The following is a 14379-nucleotide window of genomic DNA, read 5'->3' on the forward strand; positions in this document are numbered from 1 at the left end:
AAGGCTAGTACACACAGCACAGAACAGGGTAACGCACCAGGTTTTTGGTTGTTGTGTTTGTTTGTTCCTCTCCGGTGGCCGGACGGAGCCCACTGGTGGTGGGGTCGCCGTGTACTCGCCACAGACACAACACTACACTCGCTCGCTCGCTCGCTCAACTCTCGTCATCATTGTTTGGCGGTGGGGGTACCAGTAATGATCCTTCCGCAGGTTCACCTACGGAAACCTTGTTACGACTTCACCTTCCTCTAAATCTAAGTTCGGTCTCTGATTCAAATGTAATCCGAGGACTAGCAAATGTTCACCTTCAAAGACCTCACTAAATAATCCATCGGTAGTAGCGACGGGCGGTGTGTACAAGGGCAGGGACAGTCAACGCTCTAATGACCAGCACTTACTGGGAATTCCAGGTTCATATGGACCATTTCAATCCATAATCCCGACTAAATGAGCATTTGGGCGATTTCCGGCCCTTTCGGGCAAGGGTACGCGTTGCTGCTCACATTGTAGCGCGCGTGCGCCCAGAACATCTAAGGGCATCACGGACCTGTTATCGCTCAATCTCATTTTGCTGAACACAAATTGTCCTATTAAGCAGAAGTCAACCGCGATGGGTTGACGTATTATCAGAATCTCACCGCCCCCAGCGCGAACGGCCCGGAGGCGGTATCAACATCTGACTGCTGATAGCGTTCTATTTAATTTGATTGAGTCACGTTCGTTATCGGAATTAACCGGCAAATCATTCCACGAACTAAGAACGGCCATGCATTTAATTTTGAGAGAGCTATTAATCTGTCTTACCTCAATAAGTTCGGACCTGGTAAGTTTTCCCGTGTTGAGTCAAATTAAGCCGCAGGCTCCACTCCTGGTGTGCCCTTCCGTCAATTCCTTAAAGTTTCAACTTTGCAACCATACTTCGGAACCTAATTTTGGTTTCCCGAGAGCTACGAGGCTCTCGTTCAGTATAAGTTGCAGTTAGAACTGATGACTCTGATGCACGCCTTCGATCCTCTAACTTTCGTTCTTGATTAATGAAAGCATCCATGCAAATGCTTTCGCAGTTAGTCTTACGACGGTCTACGAATTTCACCTCTCGCGCCGTAATACTATTAACTACTTCTGTTATATTTACCTCTTGATCTGGATTACAAACATGAATATTAAGACCGAGGTCATATTCCATTATTCTCAAGATTATTCTCGGCCGTAGGATAGCCTGCTTAGAGCACTCTAATTTGTTCAAGGTAATAGCTGGGCTTGCGGAAACACTGCACCGATAAAAGGCATCAGCGCCACACTACGCCGCGGCCGCCGCGAACAAAACCGGCGACGCACCCAGTCTTATAGTCGCAACAATCCAGTGACCTACTGCCATCATTAGAATGCCCCGTGTTGGAAGAATAAACTTGAACGTTTATGCAACAATTTTAATATACGCTAGTGGAGCTGGAATTACCGCGGCTGCTCACCAGACTTGCCACTTGATCCTTGTTGAAGGATTTATGCTCAACTCATTCCAATTATAAGACGTCATAAAAGGTCTTATATTGTTATTTCTCGTCACTACCTCCCGTGCCGGGATTGGGTAATTTACGCGCCTGCTGCCTTGCGATGTGGTAGCTTTCTCAGGCTCCTCTCCGGAATCGAACCCTGATTCCCCGTTACCCTTTAACATGGTAGTCTCTATACCATCAATAGTTGATAGGGCAGATATTTGAAAGATCCGTCGTCGGTGCGAGACCATACGATCAACAAAATTATCCAGATTTCAACTCCAGCGTCACGGAGGACGATTGGTTTGACTAATAATTGCACAGGTTCCGAGGTGTCCTGCATTTGGCATTATTAGCTCTAGATTTTCCACAGTTATCAAGTAACTAGGTAAATGATCTTGTAAATTATAGCTGTTATACTGAGCCTTATGCGGTTTACATTAAATCTGTTTGTACTTAGACATGCATGGCAACCTTTGAGACAAGCGTATTACTGGTAGGATCACAGAATTCTCGCCGCAGACGCAACTAACTAATGTAACACACAACAAGCGCGACGGAGACTCTCTCTCGCGCTCTCGCTTGTCATTTATCTGTTATCTGCGCTGAGAGCAGCTAGTTCGCCTCACAACCTCACCGCAACCGTTTTGCCGTTTGTGTTTTTTGGGCGTTTTGGGACCGCCGCCGTATCTCTCGTTTCGTGTTCGTTCATGCTCGCTCGAGCTGAGCAGCAACAACAGCAATAGAATGCCAAAGATTCCCATTTCGTTCGCTCGTGCTGGCGTGCCTCAGGCACGCCGGTTTCGTCGGGGGTCATCAACCTGCTACGGTCGCTGAGCCTTCCCGCATAGCCGTGGTAGCCGTATGACATTCATGTACGCTCTCTCTCTCTCTCTCTCTCTCTCTCTCTCTCTCTCTCTTCCTCCTCCTCTCTCGACCCGCACAACACACACACCAACCGCCACGGTGAATGGTCGTCCCGGCCGTCCGTGCTCGTGTGCCAGCTCGCATGCCTACCGGGCGTGCCCAAGACGAACGCGTGCCCATTCGGAACGGAATTGCGGTCGGACGTGTGATCCACGGCCGGATCAAGTCCCATGTTTCCTAGCTTTGGTGCTCTGGTGGATTCACTTTTCATCGACCGGCCGTGTCCTCCCAGAGGTTTTCAGGTCCATCCGATTCACCCCGGCCGGTGGCGCACTGCGTTTCCGGTTTCGCGACTGCGACTACGCCAAACACCTGTGCTGTACACTCTGCCTCTGACTGACTGACTGACTGACTGACTGACTGACTGACTGACTGAATGACTGACTGCCGGCTGGCTGGCTGACAGTTAGTACTCTCTGGGCTGGACTGGACTGGGCCGGAAAACGCAGTTGGGCGAAAGGAGAAGTCCACACACCGGTGCACGCGCACTCCGTGCGCACACATGGGGGACTTCTCTAGTCGGCAACCTAAGACCGTTGAACATCTTTGCCCTATCTTGACACCTGCCGGTTCCGGAATGGATCCCATACACTTGCAGTTGGCTGACTGACTGACTGGACTGACTGACGTATGGACTGACTGGCTGGCTGACAGTTACTGAAGTCCTGGGCTGGACTGGACTGGGCAGAGAAAACGCAGTTAGGCGAAAGGAGAGTCCACACACACGGTGCACGCACTCACAGGTCGCACGTGGACTTCTCCTAGTCATACCCTAGTAACCGTTGAACATCTTTGCCCTATCGTGACACTACCGCGGTTCGGAATGGATCCCATACACTTGCAGTTGGCTGACTGACTGACTGGACTGACTGACTGACTGACTGGCGGCTGGCTGACAGTTATACTAGAGTCCTGGGCTGGACTGGAACGGGGCCGGAAAACGCAGTTAGGCGAAAGGAGAGTACACACCGGTGCACGCGCACTCACAGTGCGCACACACATGGGGACTTCTCTGATCGACCGCCTACACCTAGGGTAGGTGGTAGCAGAAGTAACTTTACCGTTTACAACGCCGATCACAACCACACACAACACAACACAACCTCAAGCAAGGGTAGTCTGAGAGGATCGAAATGACCTCTCTGCAACTCGCAACTCCCAGCCTGTAAACCTATCGTTTGTAGGAGGTCTCAGGTATCGAAATCATATATTGATGCTGAGCATCCACCAGCGTTCCAGTATCGCAGAATCTTGCTGTATGACATCGCGCGCAGGGGCTTTGTCGTGTTGCATGCAATAAGATGCCAACGTGAGATCACGCTAGCAGGTCTTGTAGGTTTCTCTGCCACATGATCGCCGACCACCTATGGGGACACTATCAGCTCGTTTGGTTACGACCTTGAGGCGTTCAGGCATAATCCAACGAACGTAGCGTTATACCAAAGTCGGTCGAACTAGTGAGCCAGTGGTTCGAGCTGGGTTCCTCTCGTACTGCACAGCATTTCCGTTAAGATAGCGCGCGCCGTGTTTTCCATTCGCACACCAGTATTAAAATAACCTGTCTCGACGGTCTAAACCCAGCTCACGTTCCTTGAAAGGGTGAACAATCCTACGCTTTGTGAATTTTGCTTCACAATGATAGGAAAGACCGACATCGAAGGATCAAAAGCCGTCTATGAACGCTTGGCGGCACAAGCCAGTTATCCTGTGGTAACTTTCTGAGCACCTCTTGCTAACACTTTAAACCAAAAGGATCGTGAGGCCTAGCTTTCGCTGTCTCAATATGTACTGAACATCGAGATCAAGCCAGCTTTTGTCCTTATGCTCAGCGTGTGGTTTCTGTCCACACTGAGCTGACCTTTGGACACCTCCGTTATTGTTTTGGAGATGTACCGCCGATCTAACTCCGCACCTGGCACTGTCCATGACTTGGAGTATCCAGATGTCTTACTGTCATCGGCGTACTGTGTGAACGTTGAGCAGGGCTGCGGCCGTGTGGCGCGGGGGACAGGGCGGAGCGGACCCTACTGGTGCGCTGGCGCACGCCAGCCACACCGTTTAGCCGGGCGGGGACCGGACCCAGCACCACCACCCCCGGTGAAGGAAGGCAACTGACGCTGGGCCCGCTGGATCCGCACCGCGGCGCAACCATTGTACGGGCGCACGTTCCGGACCGCACGCCGCGGACGCACCGCCCGCCAAACCACGGCCCGGACGCGATGACCGCAGGCTCGGTCTTCTGCATTATGGCCAGGAATGACGACATGACTGAACGCTGAACAAAGAAACCTTATGCAGGGGTTGCAATACAGCGCACTTGTTCCACCTGATCATGTAAGTAAGGCAACAGTAAGAGTGGTGGTATCTCATTGGTGCACGGGGAGGTGTGTATTGCCCCGGCTCCCACCTATCTGCACCTCTTATATCGCCTTACAATGCCGGACTAGAGTCAAGCTCAACAGGGTCTTCTTTCCCGCTAGTGTTTCCAAGCCCGTTCCCTTGGCTGTGGTTTCGCTAGATAGTAGATAGGGACAGAGGAATCGTTAATCCATTCGGGCGCGTCACTAATTAGATGACGAGGCATTTGGCTACCTTAAGAGAGTCATAGTTACTCCGCCGTTTACCGCGCTTGCTGAATTTCTTCACGTTGACATTCAGAGCATGGGCAGAAATCACATTGTGTCACACCTGTGAGGCCATCACAATGCTTTGTTTAATTAGACAGTCGATTCCTCAGCCGTGCCAGTTCTGATGTGACTGTTTGTCGATGGCTGCAGTGCGGGGGACCGGAAACAGTGCGGCCGGTGCCGCCCGAACGCGCCGGCACGCCGGCATGAGAAACCCGCCCAGCACCAGGAACGTCGGTTTTGACCCGCCTGGCCCGGTGAGGGGGCGCGCGAACGCACACACCCACGGACGGCAGCGGCCGGGCGCGAGCACACACAGGCGGAGGTATAGCCCGAGCCATCCCAGTCTTCAAGGCCAATCCTTATCGAAGTTACGGATCTAATTTGCGGCTTCCCTACTACATTAATCTATCGACTAGAGACTCTAAACCTTGAGACCTGCTGCGGATTCGGTACAAGCTGTTGGAGTTTGCGTGCCCCAGTCTTCGATTTTCAGGTCGAAGAGAACATCGACAAGCAATTTAATACCATGCTCTACCAGCCTGTCAACCATATCTCTCTGAAAGACTTCCAGGCTAGTGTGACTGTAAAACAGAAAGAGAACTCTTCCGATGTCTCTTGTGCTTCTCGAAGAAAAGGATTCTATGTTGCCATGATTACAAACCTACCGTTGCCGGTATGGGACGCCAATGCAAACGTATACCAACAGGCTCCGGAATTGTAACGGATTCCCTTTCGCTCGTTCAATATATATCTGGTGGTTGCATCAACAGCACGCAGCATTCTATGGCATTCTATGGCATTCTATTGCTGCTGCTCTCAGCTCGAGCGAGCATGAACGAACACGAAACGAGATACGGCGGCGGTCCCAAAACGCCAAAAACACAAACGGCAAAACATTTGCGGTGAGGTTGTGAGGCGAACTAGCTGCTCCTAGCGCAGATAACAGATAAAATGACAACGCGAGCGCGCGCAGAAGAGAGTCTCCGTCGCGCTTGTTGTTTAATTTGTTGATTGCGTCTGCGGCGAATTCTGGTTGATCCTACCAGTAATATACGCTTGTCTCAAAGGTTAAGCCATGTGTCTAAGTACAAACAGATTTAATGTGAACCGCAAAGGCTCAGTATAACAGCTATAATTTACAAGATCATTTACCTAGTCTTGGATAACTGGAAAATCTAAACTATCATGCCAAATGCAGGGACACCTCTGAACCTGTGCAATTATTAGTCAAACCAATCGTCTCCGTGACGCTGGAGTTGAAATCTGGATAATTTGTTGATCGTATGGTCTCGCACCGACGACGGATCTTTCAAATATCTGCCCTCAACTAATGATGGTAGTATAGAGGACTATAGGTTGCAACAGGTAACGAGAATCAGGGTTCGATTCGGAGAGGAGCCTGAGAAATGGCTACCATCCAGGAAGGCCAGCAGCGAAATTACCCAATCCCGGCACGGGAGGTAGTGACGAGAAATAACAATATAAGACTCTTTTATGACGTCTTATAATTTGGAATGAGTTGAGCATAAATCCTTCAACAAGGATCAAGTGGAGGCAAGTCTGGTGCCAGCAGCCGCGGTAATTCAGCTCCACTGGCGTATATTAAATTGTTGCAGTTAAAACGTTCAAGTTTACTTGTCCAACACAGGTGCTACTCTAATGATGGCAGTAGGTCACTGGATTTTGCGACTATAGACTGGGTGCGTCCGTTTGCCTCGCGCGCGGCCGTGCGTAATTATGTGGCGCTGATGCGCTTTCATCGGGTGCAGTGTTTTCCGCAAGCCCAGCTGCTTTACCTTGAACAAATTAGAGTGCTCTAAGCAGGCTATCCTACGGCCGAATAATCTTGCATGGAATAATGGAATATGACCTCGTCTTAATATTCTGGTTTGTAATCAAGATCAAGAGGTAATGATAAACAGAAGTATTTGAGGGCATTAGTATTATGGCGCGAGAGGTGAATTTCGTAGACAGTCGTAAAACTAACTAAAGTGAAAACATTTGCCATGGATGCTTCCATGAATCAAACGAAAGTTAGAGGATCGAAGGCGATTAGATACCGCCCTAGTTCTAACCGTAAACTATGCCAATTAGCAATTGGGAGACGCTACATTATGGTGCTCTCAGTAGCTTCCGGAAACCAAAATTAGGTTCGGGGAAGTATGGTTGCAAGTTGAACTAAAGGAATTGACGGAAGGGCACCCCAGGAGTGGAGCCTGCGGCAATTTGACTCAACACGGGAAAACTTACCAGGTCGAACTTTTGAGGTAAGACAGATTAATAGCTCTTTCTCAAAATTAGGTGTGGTGCATGGCCGTTCTTGGTTCGTGGAATGATTGTCTGGTTAATTCCGATAACGAACGTGACTCAATCAAATTAAATAGAACGCTATCAGCAGTCAGATGTTGATACCGCCTCCGGGCTTCGCGCTGGGGGCGGTGTAGTGTGACCTGATAATACGTCACCCATCGCGGTTGACTCGCTTAATAGGACAATTTGTGTTCAGCAAAATGAAGATTGAGCGATAACGGGTCCGTGATGCCCTTAGATGTTCTGGGCTGCACGCGCTACAATGTGAGCAGCAACGCGTACCCTTGCCGAAAGGCGGAAATCGCTCAAATGCTCATTTAGTCAGGATTATGGATTGAAATGGTCCATATGAACCGAATTCCAGTAAGTGCTGGTCATTAGCTAGCGTTGATTACGTCCCTGCCCTTTGTACACCGCCCGTCGCTACTACCGATGGATTATTTAGTGAGGTCTTTGAAGGTGAACATTTGCTAGTCCTCGGGATTACATTTGAATCGCTGAAGTTGACCGAACTTGATGATTTAGAGAGTAAAAGTCGTAACAAGGTTTCCGTAGGTGAACCTGCGGAAGGATCATGGTACCCCCACCGCCAAACAATGATGACGAGAGTTGGAGCGAGCGAGCGGCAGTGTAGTTTGTTGTCTGTGGCGAGTACGGCAACCCCCCCCAGTGGGCTCCGTCCGGCCACCGCAGAGGAGGAACAACACAAACACAACAACCAAAACCTGGTGCGTTACCCTGTTCTGTGCTGTAGCTGGCCTTCCGTTGCTGCTGCTGCTGCTGCTCGCCCTGCTGCTGCTGCTGCTGCCGCTGCGTCCATCTCGTCCATGTCGGTCCATGCGACGCGCGGAACCGGATCGTCAGCAGCACGGCAGCGGCCCCTCCACACCGTCCGTCCTGGTGTGTGTGTGTGTGCGTATGTGTGTGTACTACTACTGTGCAAAACAAGAGAACAAACAAACCCTAGGCGAGGGGATCACTCGGCTCGTGGATCGATGAAGGCAGCTAAATGCGCGTCAGAATGTGAACTGCAGGACACAGAACACCGACACGTTGAACGCATATTGCACACCGTACTACAGTACGATGTACACTATTGAGTGCCTATATTTATCCATTCAACTGTGACGCCCGCGTATGCGCGTTTTTCCTACCGCCACCACCACCCCGGTTTGGTAGTAAAACAGTAAAACGTTCAAGATAGTCAGACGCGGCGCCCAGTGTTCCCGGGCCGCCGGTTGATGAATACATCCCATCATACGACCATCACCACCATCATCTGGCCTGTGTGTTGTTGTGTGTGTCGTTGTTGTATTCCATCATCCCAGATGTGGATCCTCCTATGTAGGCCTCAAATAATGTGATCCCCCTAAATTTAAGCATATTAATAGGGGAGGAAAAGACCTAACCAGGTTCCCTGAGTAGCTGCGAGCAGAAAGGAGGGCTCAGCACGCAGGGGTGACGCACTGTTGCGCTCCACCCGGTTCCGTGTCTGGAGCGTTCGTTATCTGCCGTGGTCGCTGGTTCAAGTTCAACTAGAATGTGGCTTTTCACAGAGGGTGATAGGCCCGTAGAGCGGCGCACCGACGGTAGAAGGACGCTCCATGGAGTCGTGTTGTGATGCAGCACAAAGTGGAGGTAAACTCTTCAAGCTAAATATCACCACGAGACCGATAGGAACAAGTACCGTGAGGAAAGTTGAAGCACTCTGAATAGAGTCAAAAGTCGTGAAACTGCCTGGGAAGCTAGCCGTTGAACTCGATTATCGAGCGGAGACATTCACCTGCGGCTGGCCTTCCATCCAAAAAGCGAGGGCCGGCGCAGCTTTCTCCGCGCACGAGGACACTGCGATCCACGAAACATTTCGCGTTCCACTGGGACGCCAGTCGGACAGTTGCCCCCGGTGCTTCCCCGTTGCTTGCCCACAGTGAACGCTCGGTTCCGAAGGCCTGTGCCGCGGTGGGGCTTACTGCACTGTGCAGTCGGGCGCGTGATGGATTCCCACGGTACGACGCGGTGCCTTTACCGGCACCGCGGACCGTCGATCGCAGTGAAGAATCGAGGTACCTCGGACCCGTCTTGAAACGGACCGAAGTCTATCTTGCGCGCGAGCCAATGGTCGTGTCTCGCCAGGCACCAAGGCGCAGAAAACACTAACTTGCCTTGTTCTGCGGGATTACGGCGCGGCTCTCTGCTCGTCCCTCCATCCCCGGTGTTGTCCCGGCATGCGGGGCCGCCGGGTGGTGCGTTCTACCACCGCCGGCACCGTGCCTACATCATACCGCAGTGCGCAGGATGTGACCCGAAAGATGGTGACTATGCCTGATCGAGGTTGAAGTCAGGGAAACCCTGATGGAGGACCGAAGCAGTTCTGACGTGCAAATCGATTGTCAGAATTGGGCATGGGGCGAAAGACCAATCGACCATCTAGTAGCTGGTTCCTCAAGTTTCCTCAGGATAGCTGGAGCACGCAACGTTTCGGAGCCTATTCTTATCTGGTAAACCGAATGATTAGAGCCTTAGGTTCGAAATGATCTTAACCTATTCTCAAACTATAATAGGTACGTACCATGGCATTCTTGCATGATGCCGTTGCAACGTTGTGACGCCAGCCGGACCCCTGCCTCCGGGTCCGGGCTCCTGGGCAGTAGAAGATATCTGTGTGCTTATGGGCCAAGTTTTGGTAAGCAGAACTGGTGCTGTGGGATGAACCAAACGAAATGTTACGCGCCTAAATAAACGACCATCATAGATCATAGAAGGTGTTGATTGCTACGAGACAGGGACGGTGGACATGGAGTTGTCATCCGCTAAGAGTGTGAACAACTCACCTGCCGAACAATTAGCCCTTAAAATGGATGCGCTTAAGTCGTTTGCCTATACATTACCGCTGGCGTACAAGTGGGGCCCCGGCGCTTCGGTGGCATCAGTGGCCTTTGAGACCCAGCAGTAGGAATGTCTGGTGCGTTAAAGTGCCTGGCGTAAGCCGACATGGAGCCGCCACAGCACAGATCTTGTGGTAGTAAATATTCGAATGAGATCTTGATGACTGAAGTGGAGGAGGGTTTCGTGTCAGCAGCAGTTGAACACGAGTTAGAATCCTAACTCTATGAAACCTGATATATATTAGCATTTAACAACCTCTCTGCCGCTGCTGCTGCTGTTGATGCACCCTACCGAAGATATATATTGAACGGGAAAGGGAATCGGTTACAATTCCGGAGCCTGTTGGAGTATACGTTTGCTGGCGTCCCATACCGCAACGGTAGCGCCTTTGTAATCACAACATAGATCCTTTTCGAGAACAAGAACATCGGAAGAGTTCTCTTTCTGTTTTACAGTCACACTACCATGGAAGTCTCTTGAGAGATATGGTGGACAGGCTGGTAGAGCATGGATAAATTGCTGTGTCGATGTTCTCTTGGACCTTGAAAATCGAAGACTGGGGCAGCAAACTCCCAACAGCTTGTACCGAATCCAGCAGGTCTCAAGGTTTAGAGTCTCTAGTCGATAGATTAATGTGAGTAAGGAAGTCGGCAAATTAGATCCGTAACTCGGATAAGATTGGCTCTGAAGACTGGGATGGCTCGCTATCCCTCGCCCGTGTGCGCTCGCGCCCGGCCGCTGCCGTCCGTGGGTGTGTGTGCGTTCGCGCCCCCCTCACCGGGCCAGGCGGGTCAAACCGGACGTTCCTGGGTGTGCTGGGCGGGGTTTGCCTCGCGTGCGCCAGCGTGCCGGCCAGGGGAGCCTTCGCGCGGCCACCGGCCGCACTTTTCGTCCCTCGCACTGCAGCCATCGACAAACGGTCAATTCAGAACTGGCACGGCTGAGGAATCCGACTGTCTAATTAAAACAAAGCATTGGATGGCCTCAACAGGTGTTGACGATGATTTCCCCAGTGCTCTGAATGTCAACGTGAAGAAATTCAAGCAAGCGCGGTAAACGGCGGAGTAACTGACTCTCTTAAGGGCAAATGCCTCGTCTAATTGGCGCGCATGATAGTTAACGAGATTCCTCTGTCCTATCTACTATCTGCGAAACCACAGCCAAGGGAACGGGCAGAACACTAGCGGGAAAGAAGACCCTGTTGAGCAGCTCTAGTCCGGCATTGTAGGCGATATAAGAGGTGCAGTATGGGAGCCGGGTAACACATTACCTCCCGTGCAATGAGATCCACCACTCTTACTGTTGCCTTCCCTCATGATCAGGTGGAACAAGTGCCAGTTTTGCAACCTCCTGGCATAAGGTTTCTTGTTCAGCGTTCGGTCATGTCGTCATTCCTGGCCATAATGCGAAGACCGAGCCTGCGGTCATCGCGTCGGGCCGTGGTTTGGCGGGCATGCGTCCGCGTGGCGTGCGGTCCGAACGTGCGCCCGTACACAATGGTTGCGCGCGGTGCAGGATCAGCCAGGCCCAGTCGTCAGTTGCCTTCCTTCACCGGGGGGGTGGTGCTGGGTCGGCCCCGCCGCTAAACGGTGTGGGCTGCGCCAGCACCAGTAAGGTCCCACGGCCTTCCGTCCCCGGGCCACGCCGCAGCCCTCAACGTTCACACGTACGCCGATGACGGTAAGACATCTGGATACTCAAGTCATGGACGGTGCCAGGTGCGGAGTTTGCTGGGGGTACATCTCCAAAACAATAACGGAGGTGTCAAAGGTCAGCTCAGTGTGGACAGAAACCACAGCTGAGCATAAGGACAAAGCTGGCTTGATCTCGATGTTCAGTACATATTGAGACGCGAAAGCTGGGCCTCACGATCCTTTTGGTTTAAGAGTTTTAGCAGAGGTGTCAGAAAGTACCACGGGATAACTGGCTTGGCCGCCAAGCGTTCATAGCGACGTGGCTTGATCCTTCGATGTCGCTCTTCCTATCATTGTGAAGCAAATTCACAAGCGTAGGATTGTTCACCCTTTCAAGGGAACAGGCTGGTTTGAACCGTCGTAGACAGGTTGGTTTACCCTACTGGTGTGCGAATGGAAAACACGGCGCGCGCTATCTTGAACTGTGCGCGTACGAGAGGAACCACACTTCGAACCTGTCCAATACTAGTTCGACCGTTTGGTATAACGCTACGTTCGTTGGATTATGCCTGAACGCCTAAGGTCGTAACAAACCGAGCTGATAGTGTCCCCATGGGTGGTCGGCGATCATGTGGCAGAGAAACCTACAAGAGCCTGCTAGCGTGATCTCACGTTGGCATCTTTGCATGCAAACACGCAGACAAAGCCCTCGCGCGATGTCATAGCAGTATTCTGCGATACTGGAACGCTGTTGGCACTGCTCAGCATCAATATAGATTTCGATACCTGAGGACCTCCTACAAACGATGGTTTACGGGCTGAGTTGCGAGTTGCAGAGAGGTGTACATTTCGATCCTCTCAGACTACCCTTGCTTGGAGGTTGTGTTGTGTTGTTTGTTGTGTAACGTGGTTGTAAACGGTAAACGTACTTCTGCACCACACTACTACCTGATTAGAGCGGTCGACTAGGAGAGTCCCCATGGTTTGCGCCTGGCGAGTGCGCGTGCACCGTGTGTGTGGTTCTCCTTTCGCCTAACTGCGTTTCCCGGCCCGTTCGGTCCAGCCAGGACTCTAGTACTAACTTCAGCCAGCCAGTCGTCCAGTCAGTCAGCAGTCAGTCAGTCAGTCAGCCAACTGCAGTGTATGGGATCCATTCCGGGGGTAGTGTCACGATGGGAACAAAGATGTCTAACGGTCTCCGATTCGGCCGACTGAAGTCCCCCATGGTGTGTGCGCACTGTGAGGTCGCGTGCACCGTGGTGTGGACTTCTCCTTTCGCTCTAACTGCGTTTCCGCCCGTTCAGTCCGCCAGGACTCGGTACTAACTGCCAGCCAGTCAGTCCAGTCATTCAGTCCAGTCAGTCAGTCAGCAACTGCAAGTGTATGGGATCCATTCCGGAACTGGCGGTAGTGTCACGATAGGGCAAGATGCAACAAGGTCTACTAGGTCGGCCGACTAGGAGAAGTCCCCATGGTGTGTGCGCACTTGTGAGTGCGCGTGCACCGGGTGTGACTCTCCTTTCTAACTGCGTTTTCCGCCCAGTCAGTCAGCCCAGGACTCTGGTACTAACTGTCAGCCAGCCAGTCAGTCAGTCAGTCATTCAGTCCAGTCAGTCATCCAGTCAGTCAGTCAGTCAGTCAGTCAGAGGCAGGTGAGTGTACAGCACAGTGTTTGGCGTAGTCGCAGTCGCGAAACCGGAGCAACGCAGTGCGCCACCGGCCGGGGTGACATCGGATGGACGAAAACCCCTCTGGGAGGACACGCCGGTCGATGAAAGTGAATCCCAGAGCACCAAAGCTGGAAACACTAGGACTTGATCCGGCCGTGGCATCACACGTCCGACCGCATTCCGTTCCGAATGGGGCAGCCGTTCGTCTTGGGCACGCTGGCCGGGTAGGCTGGGCGAGCTGGCACCGAGCACGGACGGCCGGGACGACCATTCGTGGCGGTTGGTGTGGTGTGTGGCGTGTGTGTGCAGGAGAAGGTCGAGAGAGAGAGAGAGAGAGAGAGAGAGCGTACATGAATGTCAACGGCTACCACGGCTATGCAGGAAGGCTAGCGACCTAGCAGGTATTATGTGAACGAAACCGGCGTGCCTGAGGCACGCCAGCACGAGACGAACAAAATGGGAATCTTTGGCATTCTATTGCTGCTGCTGCTGCTGCTCAGCTCGACGAGCATGAACGAACACGAAACGAGAGATACGGCGGCGGTCCCAAAACGCCAAAAAAACACAAACGCAAAACAGTTTGCGAGGTTGTGAGGCGAACTAGCTGCTCCTAGCGCAGATAACAGATAAAATGACAACGCGAGAGCGCGCGCGAGAGATCTACGTCGCGCTTGTTGTGTATTTATTTAGTTAGTTGCGTCTGCGGCGAAAATTCTGGTTGATCCTACCAAATGCCTTGTCTCAAAGGTTAAGCCATAGCATGTCTAAGGTACAACAGATTTAATGTAAACCGCATAAGGCTCAGTAAACAGCTATAATTTACAAG

Source organism: Armigeres subalbatus, chromosome 3 (genome assembly GCF_024139115.2).
Source record: "Armigeres subalbatus isolate Guangzhou_Male chromosome 3, GZ_Asu_2, whole genome shotgun sequence".
Classification (NCBI taxonomy): Eukaryota; Metazoa; Arthropoda; class Insecta; order Diptera; family Culicidae; genus Armigeres; species Armigeres subalbatus.